This window comes from Macrosteles quadrilineatus, unplaced genomic scaffold (assembly GCF_028750875.1).
Source record: "Macrosteles quadrilineatus isolate MER2022 unplaced genomic scaffold, UCM_ALF_1.0 Scaffold_1__1_contigs__length_201487025, whole genome shotgun sequence".
NCBI lineage: Eukaryota > Metazoa > Arthropoda > Insecta > Hemiptera > Cicadellidae > Macrosteles > Macrosteles quadrilineatus.
The window spans coordinates 22,398,224-22,417,325 of record NW_026542594.1 but is presented as its reverse complement, the minus strand read 5'-3'; the positions used below and the strand labels follow the sequence as shown (position 1 = coordinate 22,417,325).

Sequence of the window (19,102 nt, the reverse complement as noted above, 5' to 3'; positions counted from 1 at the left end):
GAATTATGATCCTTGTCAATCTACAGAATAGTGTAAATTTGTCATGATTTGCCAATTAATTCAAGGCTAAAAATAAATCTATCAATATTTTTTTATTAATCATTGCCAATTGTTCTAAATTGAGATTTTTAATTAGCCAAAGTAGAAGAAATGACATTTTATGAAATAAAGAAGTTTTTCTAATGTTATTGTTTTCAATGTAGTGTTTGTTTAGAGGAATTATTTTTGTAGTCTATATAAAATTGATTATTTACTGTCTAATTTATTACACTTTATTCCAACTACTTTAACCCTTAGAAGACCATTTTCGGTATTTTTTGCTAAAAAGACAAACTTCCAATACTTCCGATATACTGAATTGGAAGTTTAAACAAACTATGAAAAAGCATGCGAGAAATTTAAAAAAGGACTGCTTTTCAAAAGCTAAGACATTTTTTCTATAACATTGCAGAAACTATTAAAATTACCCTGGCAGCGTGTCTTATACTGTAAGGTCGGTCTCCAAAGGGTTAATTTGGTGTTATCTTTACGAACGACGTGTTCAAGAAATGTATTTTATAACTATTTTTAATCATATTGTGAAAATACCAATTTCTATTTGCTTGATTGGATTTGCATTAAAATATTTCCTTAAACATGTCAAAATGTATTCCCATTTAAAATAAGATTTTGTTTATCGAGTACATAAGTTTGCTGCTACAGGGAAGAAATAAAGTCTGCTTTTCGTGAAAATATTAATAGTTTAGTATAAAAGAATAAACTCCCAAAATGTGATCATAACCATAAACTAGAATACAACAGCAGTTTATTTATTATCCACACAAATATAGCACAGGAAATTTCAATTAACACTTTTTTTTTTCTTTAAAAACATGAAACGTACAACGCTTCAATGTACTAAATTATATTAAGTTATTTTTAGCTCTACAAAATGGTTCAAGAGGATATTGTGACATTTTATATTTTGAAGGTAAAAAATGGGAAGACCTCTTTTCCTCCCATGAACCTCGATTCAAATCAAATATTTCATTATTCATAACATGTAAGGCAGATTATAAGTATGTTTATAAGATGGAATGGTGTCAGATCTTATTTCTAAGAAATAAAAAGTACATTGAAATTAGTCTAGTCATAGTTATTGTAACTATAATTATTATGTACATCTAAATCTTACTAACGCCATCTATTTCATTTAAAAATTCATTAATTGAATAACAAGTGTTCTCAATCATGAATGCCTAGAAATTGTTATTGAATTTGCCAATGTTAGTCTCTGTTTTCTGGCTATCTATTAAAAAATTTGGCACCCATATTATATGTGGTCTTTTTTTATTCTAAATTACGATCAACAGTCTTTTATATATATTTTTCCTTACAAACCAAATTACTGCAGAAAGATGCTTTAAAGTCTTTTATATACATTTTTCCTTAAAAACCAAATGGTTGTATGTTCATTTAAATTAAAATAATCAATAACTGTAATGGAGCGAGATGATGTAGTGAAACCAGACAACCATGGACAGACAATCTACATGTTAATGAGTCTGGGAGGTGTTGTATAAACAAATAGCGACATGACAGGGATACACTATACACTGTGTAGCTTGGCTTGAATGATTAAATAACCAACAATTATTCTGTTAAGTCAATAGCAATTAAATCAATAAAGTTTATTGAAGAATTTTTCTTGTAAAACTAAACTCAGCATACCTTTTTATAAAAAAAGAGAATTCACTTTTTGGTCAGTATTAAAATATTAAATTTTTAAAGTTAACTGGGGGTGTCTAGACTTTCTCTTGCTTGCTCATCTTAAATAATTGAAATGGCTGTCATTTTGATTAGGGGTGTGATATTGACCTCTAGTTTGCGCCATTCAATTTCTCTTGATAAACCCTTTAAAATGAGGGGTCACATGATAGGTGTTTACATTTGAAAATTTGAGGCTGCCCCACAAATACCCCATTTTGGGGGTGGGGCAAAGTTGTAACTTTGATGAAAAAGTGTGATTTCTTATGATGTAAATATGTGCCAAGTTTGGTTTTCCTACTGCAACGCGTTAAAAAGTTAACTGGGGGGGTTCCAGACTTTTGCCTAACCCTGTATAGTACAAACATTATTTTTCGTACAGTTACCTAACTACAGTACAGATTCTCTCACTGATTTGAGAAAGCAAAGTGGCCAATTCGCTCATCAGTGAGACAATGTTAACATTGTCTCACTCTAATTACTTTGTCTCACTCCAGATTTGCAGCGTGAAGGCACAAAAGTGACCAATTCGCTCATCAGTGAGACAATATTAACATTGTCTCACTCTAATTCCTTTGTCTCATTGCAGATTTACAACCTGAAGGCACGTTTCTTTACCAATTTATTTGTTTTATGGTAACTGTAGGAAAAATATAACGTGCAACTCGAGTGCAAAGTAACTATTTCCCAGACTTGTGACCAACTCCAATCGATTTCTCAGGGCCAAATACCCCATATTATAGAAAAAATCTAAAATCCTCAGACAGAAAAAAAGTTTGCTCTTGCCATACATGCGCTTTTTTTAAATTATAGGATTTAATTAAAAACCCATTTTTGTAGTTAATTAATGGGTCAAAAGAATTTTACATCAGGGGTACTGTGGAAAGAAGTCAATGACTAATTTCATATATATATATGTTCATTGATTAATCTTTTCTGCTGTATAATTTATTTGTGAAGATTGTTAAGATATGATGGAAAATGGTCAGTAAAGTAACTTATGAAAGTTGCACTGAAGACCTGACTTTTATTTGACTCATATTGATAATTACTACACAAATTTCATCAATATAAATATTCCATTGACAAATAACATACAAACGGTTGCATACGGTAACTATTATAATATGTATCTAATATGTAACTATGTAATATGTATGTATGTTTTACCCATTCCACAAGACATTTACATTTACACACTTACCATTGAAAATAGAAAATAGTTCCGCCACAGCAAACCTGCAGGTTAAGCGAATTTCCATTTAGCCGGCTGGATTTATTGACAGACTTTTTACTATTTATATAACATTAATTTTTAATAAGTACTTAGTGTTGCTGCCACAGTGAAGGTAATAAGGAATTATTTTATTGAAATGTTGATAGCTAAGTATGAAATAAACAAATTCGCCCAGTTCGATCAAAATATATGTACACAAAAAACCAAACTACAACTGTTTAATTATTATTCTCAACAATAATGAATGGGGAATTTTAAATATAGACCCAACAGTTTTTTTTTTTTTTATTTTCTCCGTAACTGTTAGAAATACAACAACGCTTCAATATATTAAATTATTTCTTTTAGTAAGCTCTACAAAATAGTTTAGGCAGAATTTATTAAATTTTATGTTTGAGGGTTCAAAATGGCACCAAAAAAACCCGTTCTTAAAGTCCGATCATGGTGGTTCGCATCATACTCATTCAAATAAACGTAGGTTTAAACGTTGTACAAATTTTCAACAAAATTGGATCATTTTCGCTCGGAGAGTTATTGGGCTAACTTACACACATAATAATGAATATAGGTATATATATGAATTTAAACAGATATGGTGTTTTGGACCTTCGGGGACAAAGTAAATAGGTCCCAGGTCTATGTCATACCATGACCTAAGGTAATATTCCCTTTATGAGAATTTGCTAAAACTGGTAACAAATTTACCATTCATTTTAGAAACAAAAGTCAACTTATACATAACTTAGTTTTTAAATGTTACCTCTTGTTTACTTTAAGCAGTTGTGTACCGTGTACCAAAACTTAACCACTAAATTAATAGCAATGTACTAATGGAAAATGTCAAGCGTAATTAAATTTAAAATAAGAGTAAATATTTTGCTAGTATCAGAGCACTTGAATGAAACCATGCATGAAAGACAGGTAATAAAAGGCTTTAGATTTAACAATATGATGCGAATTGTAGACTTGTGCTTGTGGTAGTATCTGGCCAGACTCAATGATAGATTTATAGGCATAGGAATAATTGAAAGACTTGTTAAGCAGTTTAAATGGTAAACGATAAGTTTTCAAGATAGTTCTAAACCAGTCAACATTGTAATTGTATTACTGTTTACATAAAAATATACAGTATCAAGAAAATAATCCTCAATTTAAAACTCAGCGGCAGAGCCTAGATAGCAACGGTTATAGAATCTATAAAATTAATACGCTACATGAAACTTTGTCGGCTGAATTCCTCCGCCATTTCTTAACCGATTTTATCCATTGATGTCTCATTGGAAAGAGCGTGTCGCGTAGATTTGCAAACTGGCCTTACATTTTAGAAAAAGTCCCTTGGGCTCTGCCCCAGTGGCTTTGAAATTTTCCATGTTATCCTTATGAAGAGTATAATTGTTTACATTTTGATCAGCTGTATAATTTAATTGCTGTTATTTATTTTTCAATGCAATGAAACGCATTGAATACATTTATTTACTATTTGAGTTTGTGTAAACATAACCCCCAAGACGGATCGTGTTAGTATGGTTGTATCTTAAATTTGTGTATTTATTGTTGTTGTGTTGCTATAACGGATCGTGTTAGCATGATTGTAACTTCAATTTGTGTAATTATCGTTGTTTTGTGTAGCTATAATTTGTTTATTTGTTGTTTTTTTTTTTTAATGCCTCCGACGCGACGACAACGAAACATAGACAGGAGGCTTAATCATGATAACGACCGCAGCTACAGAACAGTGGCGCGTAATAGGCTTAACTCATCACAGTCAGCACCTGACCCTGGACAATCTCAACTATTAGGTTACAAATGCGCCCTAACACTACCCCAAAACGACTTTTCGTTCCCAATTGGCCCTCTGACCTGTGTTGCCTGTACAGCGAGGCATTTTGAGAAGGAGAAAACCGGCCGGAATGCTTTAGGTTTATCAATAACGAAGATAAAGATGGTCTGAGTTACACACCAGTAATCTTTGAGTTGACTCTTTTAAACTCATTGTGAATATGACTGTTATTCGTTTTGAAATAACTACTGTAATACTTTGCAATTGCTCGAATTCGAGCAACATGTACACTAGTTTAACTTATTTCCTCTGTACAGTATTATCATTTAATTTGTTTAAACCAGCTGTGTGGGATTGGTCGCCGTTTCAAAGAAAAGTATTTAAGTATTAAGGAATCAAGTGAATTAGACAGTTCTGCTTGTTTATATTAACATTGTGATTTTGCTCTTTGTTGGCATGGAGATAATAAATATTTACTTAAAAAACTTTCACCTCAGAACTAAAAAAGCCCTTGGGGCAGAGTCCTAGGTAAATTTTGAAGCGGGAATAGTATACAGTATTTCTTAACAAAATACAAATTCTAGGAGCTGCAGCTTTATTTGTGTTTAATTTAAGCCCTCTTGGTTCAGTAGTTTTTGTGTGTTCCTTGGACAAACACAAACACAAACACACACACACACACACACACACAGACACCACCTCTTCTTTATAATATTATATGTATAGATATAAGATATTTATTATGTTTAACCATGCCCCTACAACTTTTGACAATTAATACTATAACTTTAAATATTATAAATAATTGGTTTAGATGTGTTAACAGCAACAACAATATTTATGTTGTTTATTTAACAGTTATTTATAATAACAGAAGTTCAAATAAAATGTTATCAAATTATTTATCAACATACCAACAATAAATTCAATGAAAATTTAAAGAACACAAAGGGAATAGCAATACTCAATATTCTGGAAATAAATAATAAAACGCCTCCCAGCATTGCATAATGAATAAGACGGAATACAAGAATTTCCAATGGTAGGGGAAATTATTTCTCTTCAAGGTACTCTATTTTAAACATATTTTTGCCACGTGCTTAATCAACCGCTCTATTTTAAACTTTAAATAAACTGATACCCTTTTTTTATTGTTAGATTATTAAGAAGTAGTAATATTAGAAAAAATCTTCAAAATGTGATGCCTGAACTTGTACGGTAGCACATGACTTCATCTCATCCGGTGAGCCCCTATTTCCGGATATAAAATAAAAATATTTTTTTATTAAATTACTGTTCTAATATTACAATTAGATTAATACAAGAGCTCGCCCCGTGGTCGAAAACTCAATCAAAAGTATGTATTGTGCAAACTTCTCTATTTTCACCCTACGCTGTAAATAAAACATGTGATTGGAATTTCTTCCATTTGTTTTGATTTTCTGTTTATATTTTGTTGTTATTTTGTCACCAACATGGCAACCCATGAGGTTAATTATTTTACATTTTAAATTAATTTTTTGTGCTTATTTTTGAGCCTATTTTATTTCTAAAGGGATTCTGCACATCTACAGGATAATATCTTTCATTTGGTACCAACAGCGTGTAATTTGCTCCAGTAGAATGGTCAGGCTAGCTGCCATAAGTTTTGGAAAAGTTTTTTAGTACAGTATATATATAAAATTATTTTTACTGGCTGTTGATCTATATGTACATTCTATTTTATTGTCATCCTGTTTGAATGACCACTTGATAAAAACTTGAAATTCACTTAGTCTACAGATTTTCTGCAACAGGATATTTTTTTTTGTAATTTCAATTAATGTTATGAGTAAATTTTTTAGTAAAAATTTTAAAACTCCTTTCAAAAGAATAGGCTAATTTCGGAAAACTTGAATCAATAGATAAAAATCACATTCTAAAAATAGGTTATACAGTTAATTAAACAATAAATAACACATTGGAATGAAACAATTAGGATATACATAATTTTCAACATTTTCCTTCACACTGTAATTTTAAAATAATATAAAAATTATTACGTGACCAAGCAAATCTATTTGCTTGTAAACCAACCTGACCGACAATTTGGCAGCGGTAAATTCCAGAACAAAGCCATTAGTGACCCACAATCTCAGTTTGACAAAACATACTGTGGGAAGAGAAGATTCATGAAACCGCCAAGGTAGAAGTGGCAGAGACCAAAGTAGTAGCCTACAATCTGTCTTCCGTTGTTGGGACTGAGTGGAGTTTAAATACTCTATGTTTTCAACGATAAAGTCTCTTGCTCTTTTACCTGGATACGGTTCTTTTTGTAAATTATATTGAATAATCAATTGAGGAAGAAGTTAACTTCTAAAAGAAATACTTTAATACTTTTTTAATAGTTTTTCTTTGAAATGGCGACCATACAAAGGTAGGTATTTTAGGCCAAGTATAAATGGAGATGAGTGTAGGATGAGTGGCGCCATTGACTATACACCTCTACTACTATACACTAGTAGAGGTGTATAGTCAATGGTGGCGCAAAGTATATAGTTAAACTAAATTTAGATTAGTTTAAAAAAATTGATTTAAGATGTTTTGCAATAATTGTCATGTCAATTATTAAGGAAAGGCTGATAGTGATAATTTTTGTGGATGACAATAATTGTGAAACAAGCGATAGCATACACTTTCACATAGTTGGTTTTTTACACAGATACATTTATTCTGTAAACCTTTTACGAGTTGATATATTATTTACAAGTCGAGAGATACTTTGTAACTTTAAGTAAATAAGGCTATGCAGGGGTGCCCAAAGGGGGGGGGGTTGTACCTGCACACTTGCTCAGCAGGAATTTATGGGGGGATTTCTTTACATAAAGCCGTTGATGATTTATATAAGTATAGCCCTAAAAGTTTATTTTCAATAAATTTACAAGTTGAATTTTATGTTTTGTATCGTGTTGGCTAGTTTTAACACGATACAAAACATAAAATTCAACAAAGATTGTCTGAGGTTCAATGTAATACCTAATTTTGTACAGATAAAAAAAAAATTATAGGCTCGATTAACTAAATCTTGGCTATTCTTATTTACATTTTATTTGTTCATCGCAACAACATGTTGTCTCCGTGACTGCAAGATGATATTAGAGTGGAAAACTTATTCAAATGGTTATATGTGTATGTGTAAGTTTATAAATATATATATATATATATATATATATACATATATATGTGTGTGTGTGTGTGTGTATCCATAAACATGATAAATTGAGTAATTTTTTCCAATTTTGATGAAATTTGGCTTGACCGTGTAGCCCGGGATAAATTTGAATGGGTTTGCGAACCAGAAAGACCGGACGACCATGACCATGGAAACGTGGTTATAAGGAGTAAAAATCGGGTTTGCAGAACATGAACATTTTTCTCTAAACTATTTTAAGAGCTTAAAAAAAACAAAATTATTTAGTATCTTGAAGTGTTTTTGTACGGTTAATGATTTTGGAGAAAACTGGAAGAAGTGTAGGCTAAGCTTGAAATTTCCATGTCATTCTTAAGGAGGATAAGTAAACTGTTGTAGTTTGCTTACTTCATTTATAGTATTGGGGTACCGAACGGTTGCGGTTAATTGGGTTTAATTGTTATTACAATATTGTAAACAGACATTTTATAATTAACAAAAAACATTTTTATTAAAAACCATAGACATTTGATCGCTGAAATAATAACAACTCAGTAATGTAAAAGTATGCAACTAAATAAAAATAAGATACACTTTTATGATCTTGATATGTAAACTACTTTAAAGAGTGCATACAAATTTTAAAATTTGAAACATTGAGTTTAACTCAGTGCACTGAAACGGCACCAACACAAAACACTCTCATCACTCATCAACACTGACTTGACTCTATTTTTCCTATATCAAGTAATCTTGTGTGCAACCTTTGCTAAATAGTTACAACTGATGTTTATCACTTTGAACTGTATTTTATAATTTGCTAGTATACTGTGGATGGCTTGTTATAAATACATGTTATAAGTCTTTTGTTAAATTTTTAAACTTGGCAATCCATAAGGCCAATGTTAAATTGTTAAATGAGTTGTGTAGCGAAATAAAATTTCTCCTGAGGTAGTGGCTGTCAACAATCTTGTTTTTAAGGCTGTAAGTCCCTAATTCCAAAATTTAGTCAAAATTCTTATGCCTGATTTCAAGATAAATATTACAGACAGAAAAACAGACTTTGCTCGTATTAGTGTATAGGATATTTTGATCAAACTTGACAAATTTATTTATTTCAAACTAAGCGATTCATATTTTACTAAAAAACACACTATATTACCCTCCCTGTAGTAGCAAATCTAGGTGCTCATTAAACCTAATGTTATTTAAATAGAATTAAATGAAAATCAAATCAGATAAATTTTAATTTGCAAAGTCTTCAGGTTTGCTGAGGCAGGGGTATCTTATAGTTGAGCTCTATTTAGATTTTGACAGAGCTTTATTAAATCCCACCTGTAAAAGTTATAATACAAAAGTTTATTTAATTACAAAACGAATTGTGTATGTTAATACGCTATATGGAACTTTGTCAACATTAAGGTTTTTTTTTGTTTTAAGATTTAACCCCACATATAGTATGCCAAAATGTTTGTCTAGGTGTGTAGATTTGCAAACTGACCATTTTGTAAAAGGTCCCTGAGCTCTGCCCCAGTGGCTTTTAAAGTTACCATTTTATCATTATGAAGAACATATTTGTTTACATTGTGATCAGCTGGATAAATTAATTGCTGTTAATATTTTAGTTGCAATTTAAGAAAACATGTGTTACATACATTTACTGACTTGGTTGAAATGTAATATTTACTATTTGAATTTGGGTTGGCGTAAATATTACAATGAAAAAAAGTGAGAAAGCCTGGTCAATTTGATTTACTAAAAAGAAAACTGAATTTACCCTGTGCTGCATTTCTTGATCAATCATTGAAAGAGCCGATTTGCAAACTATGGAAACATAGGAATGTCATAGAACATCATCAAGTAGAAGAAATAGAAATAATGATTTGTTAGATAATCGTTATTATGATTATCCTAATGCCTAATGCGGCTATGAGTGGGAAACATTTGTAGAAAACACTAAAAAACAAGATCAGCATTTGAAAAATGATAAGATATTTACAAGAAATGTTGATTATATAGAACTGCTATGTACATCGTGAGAATTTCCATAATCTTTGAGTCGACTCTTCTAAAATCATCAGAAATTATGACTGTTATTCGTAAAAAAAAAAAACGCCTGTTATACTTCACAATTGCTCAAATTCTAGCAACAGGTACACTAGTTTTATGTTTACTTGAGAACAATGAGTTATCGATTAAAATCATCAGTTTAGTTTCTTTGACGCATCTTGTCAACTAAATGCAGTTTACAAGACAAATCTGGCCTGATTTTGTCACTTTTGATCAAACGTCAGCCCAATAGGGGAATAGTTCAATTACAATGCCCTTGCACGAGAGGAAGTAGGCCTTGTGTGTAGATTGCTTGATTGTGAGTCGGGTTGGGCCCAAGGGCTTTGAAAACAACTACAGTACTTGCATTTTATATATGTCTCTTGTACTAGGAATATAAATGTTTGAATTTCTGTGCTTTGTAAGGCTTTTCAAGGGTGTAAGAAATAAAGTGCTTTATGTATATTCATCTTATCTTAAGTACTAATATTATAAATGTGAAAGTTTGTGTGTTTGTTTGTTTGTGTGTTTGAAGGTCAATCACGCATAAACCACTGGATGGATTGGGCTGAAATTTGGCATGATGATAACTCACATTCCCGATTAACACATAGGCATATTCTTATCTCAAAAATCCCTTCGGGCTCCGCCCCAGTGGCTCTGTAGTTCCCCATGTTAACCTTATGAGTATTCATATTTAAAGGGAATTAAAGAATTTAGTCAGCTGTTTCAACTAAAAAAGTTGGTTCTATGATATACAAAAGCATTAAAAAGTTATAAGATTTACCAACAGGGTGCAGCACTATATTTTTTTGCATTTTTATGTAAACAGCTAACTTGAACTAAGCAGCAACAAACAACTGTGATACGCAATGAGAACTGTCAAAGTAGGATTGTTTACAGTTATGTTTATGTTTTTAATGTCATGAATAATTTGTGACTTTTTTAATTTGTAATACTTTATTTTTCTTTATTGTTTAGGTGAAGAGGTAGAACATTATGGCTATGGTAGATGTGTAATACCATAGTATACCGTCAATTTAAAGAAGCAAATTTTATCAAACTTTGTCCTCCCCCATTGCAAACGCAAAGCTTGAGTTAACTGCAATAAGCAATTTAAACTTATATGCCAACGCCGTACGAAGGACGGGTACTCTGCTAGTCTTTTATATAATCAGACTAAATCAAAATACGAACAATTCAGAAAATTCAGAAGATTAGAATAAATTAACACAGGTTCTTATTGTGATTAAATATTATAACAGAGACTGTCAGAAAAATAGTTTTTACTGTTTACTATGATTTATTTGCAAGGATTATAGATGCATGAACAAACCATCTCAAACAAACTATTTTTGCAGAGACAGAACTTTTAGCAATACAATGTTTCTTTGTGTATCCATTTATGGAAGCATACATCAACTAACAATGAAATGTTATTGCCTCTTGGGAAGGTTAAGAAGATAGTTCACTTTCATTGCTGGTTCAGTTGTTTGGCATGTATTTCCCAGAACTAATATAAAATGTAACAATTACAATTCCTTGATTCTGTCTCATACTCATGGTAAGACCTGGATCTGGGACCATTAGCACGATAACTCAAGCAAAAATGATTCCATTTTCATGAAATTTGGTACAAACAAGTAAACCTACAGTTTAACAGTTATTTAAACGAGTTCACGAACCAGCATGATCGGACTTTGGGAATGGGGATTTTTTGGGGGTTTTATGGGGTAAAAATAGGTTATTCCCATTTTTGACCCAAAAAAAAACCAAAAAAATTTAGCAATTTCTTTCCAAACCATTTTGAAGAGCTAATAAAAAACAAATGATTTTGTATATATAAGCATAACGCTTATTTGTACACATAAGAGTTATTATGCGCCTAATAGTTACGCATAAATAATTATATTTTGCAAAATTGTTTATTCATAGTGTTTTAGAAAGAGTAGTGTTGTTAAAACTGCTAGCCTATTTGAAGCATGGCTTGTGGACACTAACTCCTGCTGACAAAGGTACTCTATAAAACAGTGTCCACTAATATATAAAATTGTTATATTTTACTACTGCAGAGTAAAATATAACAGGTACGAAGAAAAACAGAATAACATAACAAACAGCATAAGGTTGCTACCACCCAGTGGCGGCGATAAGAGCCTGCGGGCCCCCTCTCCCAATAATCTTTAAAAACATGTTCACATATATTATCGCCTAAACTTGCATTTTTGCAATTAACTTGAGAAGGCATCTCCCGAGGCCCCAAGGCGTCATCATCGTCTTCCATGATCGTGGCAAAATCGTGAATACTTCTTGTAGTTATGGAAGAAACATTATCATAGTCTACCGTGATTGCAAATGTAACCAAACCTATGATATCATCAGATAGCACCATCATCATCTCCCGCGTTCACGGCCCAATCTAATATCACGGCCTAATATCTCCCGCGACCGTCGGTGGTAATGGGGAAATAATTATTTCCGCAATTGCGGTAAAATCCTAGATATATCTCTCGTTGAAAAAAAGAAACGTCATTATCGTCTTCTGTAATCGCGGCCAAATATTGAACATCTCCTGTGGCCGCAGAGGCCAGCGACATCGCCAATGTCACCCGCGGCAAAATTTTCTTTTCGATATCCGCGATCGCGGCAAAAGCATAGGTCTAATCTTTCAATTTCGTGTCCGTGATCCTCGTGGACATAAAAGCTTTTTAATTGGGCATTATTTTATTGAGTACTGAGAAAATCGGCTCGAGTTTGATTTTCTTACTTTGTGCTTGATCTCTCAAGCTTGTAGGCCAGGCTCTGCTTGGCTTGAAATTCGACATAATATTACAAAAATCAACCGTTTCCAAGGCAAACCGATTTTGAACCGATCTGATTTGGCCTGAGGCTTATAGGTAGGTAATATTTTTTTACCTGACTCGAAGTAAACAAATTTAAAGGGCAGCCTCCAGGGGCACTTAAGTAGTAGAGAATTTATATCCATCAGCCAAGTAATATTGTCAGTCTGTTGTAAACTACTTGTCCTAGTGCTTTTGCTGGTTTTAACAAATTTTTTTCATGAAAGAACGTAATTCTAATATATATATTGTTATGATAGGGGACCCGTGTGGCTGAGCCTGTCGCACAATCGCGGGCCCGTGACCTGGTAAAATTTACCGAAAAATCCTGGTCAAGGCTCACGGGCCCCCCTTGCTTGCGGGCACGCAATCGCCGCCAATGCTACCACCTCTTCCAATCACTAATAATTATGCAACATAACAACATGACACATCAATACTTTTACTAATCTTGAATAATTTTACCAAAGGAATAATTTTACTAAAGGCAAATGAATTTCCCATATAGGGAGTAGGGAATAAGCTATAACCATAGATCTCATCGTAAGACCAGGACCCGTGACTGATTTACTTTTTTGCTTTGAGGTCCCTAGAGGCCCAAAACACCCATTGTTAAAATTCATATTTATATATGTGTGTGGTAGCAGGATAACTTGAACAAAATTGATCCAATTTAAATGAAATTTGGTGTAAACTCGCGTTTATTAGAACGAGTTAGCGAACAAGCATGATCGGACTATGGGAATGGGGGGGGGCCCCAGGGGGTTTATGGGGAATGGGTTTTCCCATTTTTACCCTAAAAACATTAGGTTTTTCAATTTGTTTCCAAACCGTCTGGTAGAGTTAAAAAAAACAAATTATGCACTTAACCATTAAGAAGAAGATTCCAAAAAAACTGTTAAATTATTCCCATGTTATTCATATGGAGATTTAGTAAACTGTTGTAGTTTGCTTGTATAAATATATATTTCTTATCAAATTAAGAAGTTTTTTTATTTCATATTATACAGTATCAACATTTAACTGTAAAAACTATTTTTTCACCATCCCTCATCAAACCTAGGTATTAACCCTTTCACCTCTATTGTCGGCCGTGAGCAGACATCAGTCGTTTCGCAACCGTATCATATTAAGGCTAAAAAAAAATTTAATTAAATTAAAAGTTATTTTGTGAAATTTTTAAAAATATTTTTTATTATTAGTTGGAAATAATTTGAAGTTAATATACTGGTAGACTTAGTGATCCCTATAGTAAATTAAATCTAGGGCATGGGGGCGGAGCCATAAAATGATAGTCAAAAGGGTTAAACTAATCTTATTTAAATACGGAATAAATATGACATTTTCAAGGAGATATTTTAGTGAACATCCAATAGGCTAAGGCAAATAAGAATTCGCTTCGTCTGCAGGTTTGCTGCTGCGGGGGTATTATTATAATCACCAAGAGTTTCTTGACCTTACTAAGCAGATACTCAGCAAGAACAAAAGCGATGAAAGGTCAAAGTTTATGAGCTACGAAAGAGTTTGGTATTGACCCGTGATTGTCCTTACTTAACATGTGCAAAATATAAACACATGTTATGTGACATGTGATACAACAGCTGATATGTTATCAGCACTAGTTTCACTGACAAAGGCTACAACCACACTTATATAGCTACTGCCGTGGAAATAAAATGCTATCAGTCATTCAATGGAAATTTAAATCAGTTGGGAATTGAGATCTGAAATTATTAAAAACTAGCTGTTACCCACGGGCTTCACCCCGTTTGACTTCATAAGTATTGATAAAATTATTGATTGGTTAAGTTAAGCGGAATAAACAAAACAGAATACAGTAAATACAAACAAATAAGTAGGCCTACAGCTGAGGTATTTTTAACATTAGGTATATGGAAAGTTCCCTTTAGAAAGGAATTACGACTTTAAAGGGCAATTTATGAAATAATGGATAGTTTTGCGCAAGGTTTCTCGTCACTTTTGAGCATTTTAAGTATATGGTTTATAGGGGTGTGACTTGTAGTTTTCTCAAAAGTTCATGGGTACTTTGGGCTTTATATATATATAACTGTTTAGGAAGTGACATAATATATTTTTTATAGGTTGCAGATTGTAGATAAGATAGATAATAGCAATTAGCCACATACACTCAGCCACCAGTAAGATTGACTATGGAGAGAAGAAGGCATTTTACTCCTAGTATAACACTATAGCCAGTTTACAGAGTCACACCAACTTTTTTAGGAAGCAAATTGAAAGAAAAACAAGTACACAAAGTATGAACTACAGCATTTTTGTCACCGTCACATACACTATCGCCGTAACAAAATGTACAAAATAAAATACAATTCTGACACCAACACATTTAACTATTAAGTAGTATCTTAATCAGCATATTAGGTCTTGTTAATTTTATGGAAAAAATATTATAAAATACCCCCGTCGCGGCAAACCTGCAGACTAAGCGAATCTCCATTTGCCTGAAATGATTTTAAATTAAATCTATTTAAATAGTATTAGGTTTAACGAGTACCTAGGTTTGCTGCTACAGGGAGGCTAATAAAGTGTTTTTAAGTAAAATATTAGTAGCTTAGTATAAAATAAATAAATTTGCCAAGTTTGAACAAAATATGTCCATAAACAAGTAAACTGAAACATTATACAATATTCTCCATAAGAAAAACATGGGAATTTTTAATTTGCAAATTTTGGTATTTTCTTTGTAACCAGTAATCGTACAAAAAACTTAGGTATACGAAATTTTTTTTTTTTTTTGAAGCTCTTTAAATGGTTTAGAAAGAAATTAAGAAATTTTGAGGGTAAAAAATTAGAAAAACCTATTTTTACCCCATAAACCCCCCCCCCCCCTTAAAACCCTGTTCCCATGGTCCGATCATGCTGGTCATTCAAGCTTATCCTGCCTTCAACCCAAATTTCATCAAAATCGGACAAAAGACAGCAAGATGCTCAAGTTATCGCAGTCCCGGCTCCAGGTCTGGTGCCACCTACGGTAATAGCTACTTCCTATAGGAAAAATTGTATAGTAACACTTAAAACATATATTTACACTACTTATACTGATTAAACAAGGCAGAAATGAGAGATGGTAGTGGTGATCGATTTTGATTGTTTACTACGATTATCATCTGACCCAAAAAGGGGAAAAGGGGTCCCAATATCAATAAGGACATAATAAACCTTGGTCTGATTTAAATTAAATTTGGCTATAATAGGTATAACTGGATAACTTGAATGGGTCCATGAACCAGCAAGATCGGGTCATAGAAAAAAATTGTTACGGGATTTTTTCATTACAGCTATCAAGTAAAGCTTAAAAACAAATGGTTTTGTAATTTGAAGCATTGTTAAAGGTTACGGAGACAACTCCAAAAAATACTGTACATTCAAAATAACCATGTTTTCTTGTGGATGAAAAGAAAACTGCTGTAGTTTGCTTGTTATGGATGTATTTTTCAAATGTGGCAAATGTATTTATTTCATCTTATAGGCTACTCTAACATTTTATCAAAAACACTTTTCCCCTTTCCCGTAGCAGGAAACCTAAGCAGTGGTTAAATCTAATGTTATTTTAATGGGGAAGAAATATAACTTGTTTATGGTAATATTTTGGTAAAAACCTAATCAGACCAATAAAATTTTTCTTCAAGTTATTGTACTAACGGACACATCTATATCTATAAAAGAGAAAGTATGTAAGTATATACCCTATGGACTCCAAAACCGCTCGACAGATTGTAATGAAACTTTCAGGCATTATTAAGCATTATTCAAGGATGGTTTGTGTGAAGTTTGGTGCAGACCCATCAAAAGGGCTCCATCCCAGAGGGTTTTAAGGGGTCCAATGTCAGACTTTGGGAACTACAATGTTTACAAATAAATAATATAATTTACAAGCAGATGTTTATACTTTCACCAACTGTTTTGTTTTAGTCATGATTTGAAATAGTGCCACACTGTTTCCACAGAACTCAGCACAGAAAACTATTTTACTTTTGGATAAGTACAAATATATTAAACCCCAATCGCAGCACACCTGTGCACTCAACAACGTTTAAATTCTCCACTATTAAATATATAAACATAAATACTAAAAACCTTTATCAAAGTATTATAAACAATAAAAGGGATGGCAATGCCTTTATATTTTCATCTTTTATTCTATACCCAAACAATCTAACATAAATTAAGTGAATAATAATCGTGTGTGCTATCTCAGGTATTCAAATGCCTCCCAATTTGTCATTAACCCACCACATTACTGTCATTAAAAGAAGGAATTTCAATATAATACTAATGCGAAACTTAAATCCACCGAAGCTGTGCAACGTTACCAGACTAACGATTTTAAAAATGACACCAAAACTGATTGAAGCAAAAATTATCAGTGGTAAGTTTAAAGGAGAAATAGTCTTAATCCCAAGAATACTGATGATTTCATCCGAATTACCCTCTGAATTTAAGCAACTACAATTTCCATTGTGCCTTCCTTTAGCAATCACCATTATAAGGCACTAGGGCAATTCCTGACTATCGCCGGTTTAAATTTAGAAAATGCATGCTTTTCACACGGACAGCTGTATGTTGCGTGCTCACGTGGTGGTAGGTTCGCCTAAAAACGTATACAGTAGAACCTCTTTAATCCAAACTAATTGGGACCGGGGGTAGTTAGGACTATTATTGAATAGTTCGGATTACAAACATATTGTTGTTTTTACATAACAATTGCTAGGGAAAAGTAAAAAAATGCTTTATAAAGTAAAATACAATGTTTATTTAATACAGTAGTAAACATAGGGAATAAACAGTACGGCACATTACAATAGAAACGATTACGGTGCGTATACCAATAAATACAGTATCCAATGAAGAACTACCGTTCTGTGTATAGAGTACAGCAATAAGGCGTTCGGATTAGTGGACATTCGTATTACGGGGGTTCGGATTAAAGAGGTTCTACTGTATATTTATACACCTAATGAAAAAACAAAAAACATTGTTTATCCACTGGCAATTAAGTAAAATAAATATTCCATTTTTGTTTTTGGTATACATTTTTATTATTTATCGTAAAGAATAAATTTCCATTAAAAATAATAATTTTTAGCGCTGCAAATCGTGCCGGGTAACTATATATATATATATATGTGTGTGAGAATTTGAACGAATGGTGTTTTAATCCTCTGCGGACATGAAAAATAAAATGTAAATTGGCCCCGGGTCCAGGTCTTGCTATGAGACCTACGGTAATTGCTTATTCCCTACCCTATACAGGAAATTTCCTAAAGGGTCGAATAAGATTGTAACAAGGCCAGGGTTTTGACTATTCCTTTAAATAAACGTGTGGCATAAACCCGCCACAAAATGCTTTTTAGCCTAATATATTTGAAATTGCAATATAAGTCACCTTTATTGTTATCTAAATGCTCATATAGTGATGTTTTAGATGTCTAATTTACAAAACAGACAAATTGCTAAAGGGTATTCAATATTCAGCAAGGTTCAAAGTGACAGAAGTGCCCCGAGCTCCAGGCTTTATAAGCTTAAAACCCCATCTTATAAGTTCAACCTCTTTGTAGAATAATAGCGACAACATATAATCAATATGTTGGTAAATTAATACATGAGAATCAATGAGAATGCTAAATTTTACACCCTAATGTTTCACAACTCAATGTGTGTTTTTTTGTCAATGGTTCAAAAGTTTGAATATTGTACACTAAGGTCATTAGTGCAACATTTATTCATGATTAAAGAAATGTCTTAATAATGTTTATAGTAAAACAACTCATGAAAAATCTCAATTTATTTTTGGATGAAATCTACAACCATCCAAAATGACTATCAAATGACTTATCTTTTGAAAATTAACTAGAATATTTTAAACAAAGATAAATTACATATTATTGAAGGAAATTTGATTTTTTTACAACCCTATGCCCAAGATATATTTTTTGGAAGCATGGCTTAGAAAGTACCTAGTCAAAATGAACCAAAAACAAGTGGAAACTATTTATTTTTCTAAATTTACAATCTTTTGATAATGAATACTAAACAAGATATTGAAAAATAGTACAGAACAATACATGGTTTCTCATATATAAGCAAAACAACTAAAAATGGTACCAAGCCACACCCAGCTCAAGGGCTGGAGGCTGGGACTTTTTGTATATTCACCTCCTAACTATACCATCATAGTTACAAAGTCAGAAATTGTGTTCCAAACATTTTCCTCTATACTGTACCTTTTTCTGTTGTCTGTA

The 19,102-nt window shown here is 32.4% G+C and overlaps 1 protein-coding gene across 2 annotated transcripts in view; it reads right to left on the bottom strand.

The window, feature by feature from the left end:
* Window positions 1-19,102, bottom strand: part of LOC129004993 (protein real-time) — a 107,853-nt gene that overhangs the window by 61,629 nt on the left and 27,122 nt on the right. The gene's annotated exons all lie outside the window — the stretch shown is intronic.